Raw genomic sequence first — 9,440 nt, forward strand, 5'->3', positions numbered from 1 at the left:
ATTCCCGCAGCCCCGCAGGGAGAACAGCCCCGTTCCCGCAGCCCTCGCTGGAGAACAAGCCCGTTCCCCGCATCCCTGAGGCCAAACCCCTCCGGTACAACAGCCCCGCTCCCGCACCCTGCGTTGGGAGAACAGCCCCCGTTCCCGCACTCCCGATCCCCGCAGCCCCTCTCGGTGGAAGAACAGCCCCATCCGCGCATCCCCGATCCCCTCAGCCCCGCCAGGACAACAACCTCGTTCCCCACATCCCTGAGGCCAAAGCCCCTCCGGCACCGCAGCCCCGCTCCCTGCAGTCCCCTCCGAGAGAGCAGCGCCGTTCCCCGCATCCTCAAGCCCCGCAGCTCCTTTCCCTCCGCCCCGTTCCCGCAGCCGAGCTCCCACCGCTGCCGTCAGCCCCAGCAGCCCCAGCAGCGGGTCTGTCCTGCAGGACCATTCACCCCAAATACCCAGCCTTTCTTTAGGAAAATCCCCCTTTCTCTCATCCCTTTCTCTTTCCCCCCTTCCCGCCGGAGCACTACCCGCAGCACGAGCAGTTTCTGGGTTTGTTTGGGTTTTCTGAGCTGGTGGTTCCCTGTAATGGTCTGGTTTGGATGCAAATAGGGCCACCGCTATGGGAAGTTTGTGACCTGGCCCTGGACATTACTCGTGGTGGATGAGTGCTTAATCTCTCGTGGCGTGCGAGGGAGAGGGACACAAAATATATACATTTAGAGAGAGAGAGAGAGACATCGTATCAGCACCCAACGTGAAAAACAGGGGCTGAACAGAACCCTAAATTGAGGAAAAATCAATGTCCTATTCATCCCCACAGCCCTCGAGATGAGAACCCTCCAACAGAACATTCCCTAAACATCTGCAGCAACAAGTATCTTATTTTTGTGTGTGTGTGCGAACAAAACGAGCAGAGGAGAGGAAAAATGAGACAAGAATGCAGCTGAGAACACCAGCTGTTCCTAAATGGATGTTTGCGAATGCTCGGGCCAGTTCTTCAGCTGAAGACTTCAAAAAGTCACCAAAAGCCTTGTGCTACTTTGTGCTATTTAAAGCTTTGGCCCTTTGTTTTGCAGCGAATTCACGCAGCTCTGTCAGCTACAGAAGCATTGCAAAGATTAGTTATTTTTAATCTTCACAGGGTCCCTCCTTTGAGCAACTCTGTAGCTCTCAAGGTCAAAAATCCCATTTCCACATCACATTTCAGCTTGGGTCAGCGGGATAGCGGCGTTTTCACTGCGAACAGCTGTTCCCTCCCAAAGTTTGCTGGAAGGACTCGCCCTGCACAGAAAAAAGCAGAGGAGCACCTGCATTTGCTGTCACTTGAGCTGATGAGAACTTGCTCGCTGGGGTGGATGACGAGGAGAAGGAACACCGCTGTTTCCTGGGGGGAAAAAAAGGCATTTTTGGCAGTCCAGCTGCTGATAGGAACTCAGTAACAAAAAACCCCAAACCCAACAAAAAGCGCTGGAGAGCTGGGCTATGACTTCAGCTGGGAAAGGGCCAGGTTCCAAATTTGGGTGGGGAGAGCTGCCCCTGTTTTTCAGTCAAGAGAAGTTCACAAGCAATTAAATAGCCATTAGTGCTGGGTTTTTTTTCTCTTTTCCTCCCTCTTTAGCTCTGGAGCAAATGACTCTGCCTAGGTGGATTCCCAAACCTTGTGCCCACATGGAGCTGGGCACTGCAGTGGTCAGAGAAGCAGCATGAATTTCAGTTTCCTATCTTCTATTCCAGGCTCTGAGTCACTGGCTGATGTTGGTTGAGGCAGTTTGGAGGCAGAAATTACAGTCTGTGGTGGTGCTGGACGCTCCTGGATGTCCCTGAGAGGGTGGCACAGGCCAGAGAGGGAGCAACAGCTCCAGGCTCATCTGCACCACCACCAGGACGTGGGGAGGGAGGTCACAGAAAGCCTCGTTTCTCTCAAAAGTCATGAGATAAATGAACGTTTTTTAGGTCACACCAGTACAGAGGACCGGAATCTCTCAGAGACACAGGGTTTGCTGTGGGTCACACGATTATTCAGGTGGGAAAATCCCCCCAGGCTCACCAAATCCAAGCTGTGCCCAATGCCCAGCCCAGAGCACTGAGCGCCACATCCAGGTGACACCTCCAGGGATGGGCACTCCAAACCTCCCTGCGCTGTTCCAAGGCCTGACCATCCTTACCACGAGGAAATTCCTGCCGATGTCCAACCTCTGAGGCCGTTTCCCCTTGTCCTGTCCCTTTTCCCTGGGAGCCTTCCCATCCCTCATTTCATTTTCCCTGTGTTAAGCAGTGACAGCACCACTGACCCACGCTCTGACCAGCACTTGGCACCTTATTGATAAACAAATCTTTGTGGCAATAATCCCTTGAAATTCCAGCTCCGTCCCTCCATGGAAAGCAGCCGTGGGTTGGAGCTGCAGGTGAACACAGCTCTGTTCTCCCTCTCCAGCCAGGAATTCTCACTCTCAGCCCTTTATCTCCCCTGCTGCTGCTGCTGCTGTGCGGGGCTGACTCCATGAGGAACTCAGAGTCCAGGGAGCACAGGGGGAACAGACCCCTAAACTTGGGCACCCGAACAAGAGCCTGGCCTTATTTACACTGATGGTTTTACTAGATCCAGTCCTGGGCTTAAAAATGGATGAGTTTTCTGAAGCAGGACCAGACTAATGTGGGATTGAGCCATCATGGGAATCTACAAAGCAGAATTATTTATCAAGCAGGAAATACAGAGTCAACGGCCGTGTCAGCTGCTCCTGCCTGATTAGATCCCAGCACAGATTGGCCCTGCTCTTATCTAAATCTGATGGATCCAGCCAAGCAGGGCTCATGGCATTGACCAGAACATTGACAGGGGTCAGGCAGCATCACATGGGGCAAAAAAAATAAGGATCCAGCGAGCAGGAGGAGCCTCAGCTTCACCCTGGGCACAGGATGAGCTGTGACAGCTCAGATCCTCCTGCTGCAGCTCCTCAGGGAGAATCCTCTCCCCACACTGACTTCGTGGGTGCTCTGAGTTACTCTGGAAGCCCCAGCTCGGCCTGAGGTGGCTTTGAGCCCATTTTGTGCCAAGTTACAGAAAATGCGAGCCCTGAACTCGGCTGCTGACTCAGAGCCTCTTTCTGGAGGCAGAGAGCACAAACCTGACCTCAGCACCCCACCCAGGGAGGCTGGAGTGGTTATTTACCAAACTTTCAGATCCCAAGGGGGAGAAGTGTCAGAGAAATGCAAAGTAAAACGCACTTTGGGGGTGTCCAGTGCTGCTGCCTCGGGAGCAAAGGTGGGAACTCACACTGGGCTTTAGAAGGATCTCCCCTGATGAGCTGACGGTTAAAAAACTCTTGTGCCAGTCAGGAGCGATGCTGGACTTTATTCAATTGTGTCTAAAGCACCTTAAAAGAGGAGAAAGCTGCTGGAAGGAGCTCCAGCAGCTCCAGCAGCGCAGGCTGTTTGTAGCCAAGGTAGCCGCAGCTCTTCAGGGCTGATCTTCGCTCTCTCTCTAAACAGGAAATGTATTTTTGTCTCGAGCACTGCAGGAGAAGCCACCAGGCCCCAACGTTCAGAGCGTGGGGTGCCAAAAATGAGCAGCTCAGCTCCCTCAGGAGGGCTGGGAGGTGCTGGGGGGGAGCCCAGAGCAGCAGGGGATTGAGGGAGGGACCTCGCAGGGATCCTCCAGCACATCGGAGGGACAATCAAGGGATGGAAATGGAGCCACAGGAGCAGCTCTTGTGCAGCAAAAAACTGCTCCAGTCAGCACTGCTGACTGAGGAGGGAGAATCTGGGGCAGGGGAACTGCAGGAGCTGCATTTTCCACGGCAGGAAGAGCTCGGGGTGGCCAGGGGGTGGAACTGGGTGAGCTTTCAGGTCCCTCCCAACCCAGACCATCCTGGGATTCTGTGATTCCCCATGGCTGGAGCAGTGCCAGGCTGGAAGCTGCCCATTCCTGAAGGCTCCAAGGGTGGTTTTGCTCCCTCTCCAAGAGCAAAGCAAAGCTGCAACATCCCACAGCTCCTTCCTCAGCACCATCATCCCCAGTTTTCCCTGGAAGAGGCTGCAGGGAGGACACTGGATCAGCACCGCGCTGATCCCACGCTGCATAATTTTTAACTCCTCCAAATTTGCCCAGAGTTTCACAATATTTGGTTTCTGAGCACTTGGAGTCATGGGTTCAACAAAGGTTTTCTCTTTTTTTTTTTTTTTTAATTATTTCTCTTTCTAAAAATACCAATTTCCGCACGTTTTGGTTTGGAGGAAAGCTTTGGAACCACGGCTGCCCACAAACTGCCAAACCCAGGCAGCAATTCATTTGTTTACTTATTTATTATCAACTGGGAGCCTCGAGACTTGAACAACCTCAGGATTCTGAGCCTCTGCAGAGCTTTTTCTGAGTTCAGGATCTGGTTCTGAGAGATCTCCTGGTCTGCTGGGGCCGTGGGGTCACCGTGTGCCTCTCGCTGGGCTCCAAGGCCTTTGCAGCCAAGCAAACAAAGCCTCTCCCTCGTCCACATCCTCATCGATCCTGGCCTGGCTGCCCCGTTTGCTGTCCAACGCCAGCTCTGCCGGCCCTGCAGAGAGGACGAAGCTCTGAGTGCTGCAAGCGGGTCTGAAATCTGGGATTTCTGCCCTATTTACAGAGAGCAGGACAAACATTTCAGCGTTCCCTGGGCTGCCTTCTTCACCTCGGCCTGTCCCAGCTGGGCTCCCTTCCCAGCGCAGCCTCACGGGCTCTGCTCCCCCTCAGGGGGACCCTGAGTTCGGAGAGGTGTCCCCAAAGCTGTGGCTGTCTCAGGGGTCTCAGAGTGTCCCCAAAGCTGTGGCTGTCCCAGGGGTCTCAGAGTGTCCCCAAAGCTGTGGCTGTCCCAGGGGTCTCAGAGGTGTCCCCAAAGCTGTGGCTGTCCCAGGGGTCTCAGAGGTGTCCCCAAAGATGTGGCTGTCCCTTGTCCCTCCAGGGGAACCCGCCAGGGAGGGGTGGCCTTGCCGGGGCTGTCCAAGGACAATGGGGCAACAGCAAAACCAGCAGAAACCCAAACAGCTCCAGCCGGGGGAGGTTCAGGAGGAGCAGAACTCAGGCTCTGCTGAGCCCTCTCCTCTCCCCTCCCCGATGCTGCTGTGCTGTTTTTGTCGCTGTCACCTCCGGTGTGTGCAGGTGACCCCGAGTTTCCCGTGGGTGGAAAGGAAGCTCAGGGCTGGTGCCCTGCCCAAGAGCAGCCACAGCGCAGCAGGGCCGGCTCCAGCTCTCTGAACTTCCATCCTCAGCGCTGCAGTGCCCCCCACACCCGGCCCCGGCAGCTCTTGAACCCTCTGGAACCCCAGGACAGCCCGGGGACACTCAGGGGACACCTTGCGGCCCTCATCCCACAGCCTGCGGGGCACCTCTGACACCGCCCAGGGCATCGCTCCTGGCCCACCTCAGTCCTACAGATGAGGCAGGGAAGAACTTCCCGCTGGGTCCCAGTTCCCTCTGACAGCTCCAGTTTCCCTCTCCAGAGCATCCAACAATCGCTCACATCCCACCCGACCCCACCCGCTCCCTCCCACTCTTACCCCGAGGGGGTCAATTTGATTTGGCCGCAGCCCAGCCTCCCTTTGCCACGGGGCAGCTCCAGCGTTCGCAATTCGCAGCTCCAGGCTGAAGATTTGAGGCAGTTCCTGGCCCTTTCTCATTCAAATCTGCTCGGGGAAAGCCGTGCCCGTGGGCTGAGCTCTCTCCCACCCCGCACGGAGGGTCCCTGCAGCTCGGAGCCACCCCTGAGCCTCGCAGGGAACAAAGGCACGGATTTCTGCCCGGTCCCGGTGCCAAGGAAACTGTCAGCTCCTATTCAGCCTCCCTGCCTCACATTTGCTCGGCCACTTGCAAATGATGCACCCCAGGAGCCATCCGGGCGATTTCCCAGGATAGCATCAGCCCCGGGATTTGGGGATTGGGTGGGACACGGCCAAAGCCGGGGGATGCAGGAGCCTGAGGACCTTCCCTGGACAGGCACTGACCAAAGCACGTCCCCTCAGACAGGGACAGCCAGGTGAAAAGCAGGGCTTGCTCATTGTTCCTGACATTTCTTTAACCAAATTCTGCTTCTCTGCAAAGATTCCAGTTGCTGGCATAAAGCAGGGCCTGAACAAGAATTCCTTGAGTCTCACTGCAAACCCTTTCTCCAGGCAGCACCTAAAGCCACACTGGAGGTGTCCCCAGGCTCCTCCTGACGGTGCCCTTGGCCTTTCTGCCTCACTCACAATCTTTTTCCTTTTCCTTTTCCTTTTCCCCTTTTCCTTTTTTCCTTTCCTTTCCTTTCCTTTCCTTTCCTTTCCTTTCCTTTCCTTTCCTTTCCTTTCCTTTCCTTTCCTTTCCTTTCCTTTCCTTTCCTTTCCTTTCCTTTCCTTTCCTTTCCTTTCCTTTCCTTTCCTTTCCTTTCCTTTCCTTTCCTTTCCTCTTTCCTCTTTCCTCTTTCCTCTTTCCTCTTTCCTCTTTCCTCTTTCCTCTTTCCTCTTTCCTCTTTCTCCCCACAACCCCTCCACTCAATATCCTGAGCTTCCACAACCCCTCTCACGTTTCCCAGCCAGTTCCGTGCAGAATTCGGGGCCAATTCTTTGAGCAAACAGCCACAATTCACCACTCCTGGGTGAAGCAGGAAACCCGAAAGAGAAAAGAACAATAAAATATTTACAGAAACCACCCCAGTCCTATCTGCTGAAAAAGGCATTTCTTGTCAAACCAGTTGATCGGGAACAATTCTCCATGAAACTTTAGAGGATTAAAGTGCTGCCTTTTCTCAGCTGTTTCATTCTGGAGCCGGCAGGCAGATATTTGCTGCAGGTAAACAACACAGCCCTGTTTATGGGACACAGTGCAAAAATTCCCCAGCGTGTTTATCCTGCAGGCAGGAAGCAATTGCAGAACGAGGACACCCCAGCCCTGCTCCTTTCCAGAGCCTTGGAAGCAGCTGTTGGATAAAATCCATCCTTTTTTTGGAGGATGAATCCTGCTTTGGTAGCTGAGGTGGAGAAGGATGAGGCCGTACACCTGTCTGCCCTGAAAGGGATCCTTCAGGATTGGGAGAACCTTAATTCTGTTTCATTAATTAAAGGGTCATCAAAAGAACAATAAGAGAGTTTGCCATTAAATTCCACAATGACAGAACATGCCAAAAATGGTTTAATGATCTTATCTCATTCGCTCACCACCATCCCAGGTTTCTGTGCCTTGCCTTCTCTGCCTTTCATCTCCCTGAAAGCTGTTTTCCTTCCTGTCACACTCCTCTGGAATTTTTGTTGCTATTCCAGCAGCTGCAGTCGGGCAGGAGGTGTCCTAGAACCAGCCCAGGCTTCAGCTCTTCTGCTCCTGCCATTCCCAAAATGAAAATATCCCCAGCAGGGACACACTGGTAACTTTGTGATTAATTTGATTCATTCTCCTCATCAACCTAATCTCAAATCCCAGGGGTGACTTTAACCTTTCATGTGAGGAGCTGCTCCCTGATGAACTCTCCCTGATATTCCCACTGACAATTCCGTGTCACTCCCAGCTCCGGGGGTCACCGGCATTCCACAAATCCCGGGATTAACGAGGGAAGAAAGGAGGAGCTGCCCTTTGGGGTCAGGACACACAAACAGCCCTGGAGACGTCCCCAGCAGCGGGGCCAGACAGGGTCCCCCCGTTCTCCATCCGGGAGAGTGAGCACTGGGACGTGACGTGATGAGCATTGGCACAATGGGATCAGCCCCAGAGCTCCCTCAGCCCACCTCGTCCCCCTTTTCACCTTCCTTAAGGAGCCAAGGAAACACTTCTGGAGAGGATTTCACTCCAGCCTGGGTTTTCAAGGGGAATTTTTCTCTTGCAGGAAGGAGCCTGAGCAGGGGAGCTGGCAGAGAGCAGAGTTAATCCTCACAGGACGAGCGCATTTGCTCCTGTGCCTCTCTGCAGCTCCCAGCTGATGGGCCACGGCCACTTCTCCCTAAAATCCTGAAGGAATCTCCAGGTTCCCCAGACATGGAGTCACTCAGTGGCAGCCTCACGAGGATGAGGCTCCTGGAGGTTTTTTTCCCCATTTCCCTGACTTTTGTACAGCATTTCTCACCTTTTCCCCCACAGAGAGAGCAGCTTCTCCTCCATCCAGCTGTGGAAGGGCTGCAGGGCCCCGAGACATCAACTCTGCTCCTCAGCTGCATGCAGATTCCCAAGGACATGAGGAATTGGCTTCAAATGGCCTTTCCCTATTTTTCTGGGCAGATATATTCCAAAGAGCAATGTGCTGTAATTAGCAGCAGGTCCATTATCAAACCCAAATTATTACCAAGCCCAAATTTATTATCCAACCTCTTCAGAACAAACTTTATCCACACTGCCAAGTTTTTACCCTGCTCTGGAAGCACAGATGTATCACCAGCCTGGAGATGGCACTTCCCAGCCCTTTCCTCGTTGTTTTTCAGAGAAAAGCCTGGACACCAAAGGCAGTTTGGAGAAATCCTGCAGGATCAGCGAGGAAAAGGAGGTGGCAGATTTAATTTTGTTTTATTTTGAAAGTCTGTTATGCCAACAGCTGCTCTGCCAACCCTGCCAGCTCCACCAGGCCCGGGCTCTTTGTTTTGGTGTCAGCAACGCCTTCCAGCACTGAAAACCTTGGGAATTTTTGTTTCTTTTAATTAGTGCAGATCACAGGCCCTGTCTCTTCCTGGTTGGGTTTGAGCTGGAGGTGCAGAGGGAGAATTCCCGAATTCCCCGCTTCCCACGCTGGGCTCCGCTGCTCTTCCCAGCCCTGGGGAAGCAACGCCGAGGTTGGGAATTCTCCTCCAGCCAGGGGTCAGGGGAGGTGGTTTTCCCTCCCCAAACTCTCTCAGGGTCCAAGCTGCTGCAGCAGCACTGGAATGGGTTTTCCAGAAAAACTGTGGCTGCCCCTGGATCCTGGGAAGTGCCCAAGGCCGGGCTGGAGCAGCCTGGGGTGGTGGGAGGTGTCCCTGCCCGTGGATGAGCTTTAAGGTCCCTCCAACCCAAACCATTCTGGGATTTTGGGGCCCCTCTCTCAGGAGATCTCAGGGGTTCTGTCCTCACCCTGTCCCAGCACAGGGGCCCAGCCAGGGCAAGGCAGAATCCCCGGATTCAGAGCAGGCTGAGGACACATTTCTGGAAAGAAACAAACACCCAGCAGGCTCCCCTTAGATGTGAGCCAAGATAACAACGTTTAATAACAGCTGCCTTTGCCAGGGTGATCCGGCCCGTTAAGAACATTCCTGTTTGCATTTACTCACTCGGGAAAATGCAATATCAGAGGTAATAAGCTGTTAAACTCCCCAGTCTTTTTTACACTTAAAAGCCCTTGGTGCTGTGGGGAGAAGGAGACTCAAGAGTGAGAACAAGGACTTGCACCCATGGATATTTTCTTTTTCCTTCTGGCACCTTGCTGTCCAAAAGAAGGAAATGGGGAAAACGTTTCAAAGTCACTGAAGTGGTTTTATTTAAAGGTGTAAAACCAGTT

The sequence above is a fragment of the Coloeus monedula genome (genome assembly GCF_965178545.1).
Source record: "Coloeus monedula genome assembly, chromosome: 23".
NCBI classification, from domain to species: domain Eukaryota; kingdom Metazoa; phylum Chordata; class Aves; order Passeriformes; family Corvidae; genus Coloeus; species Coloeus monedula.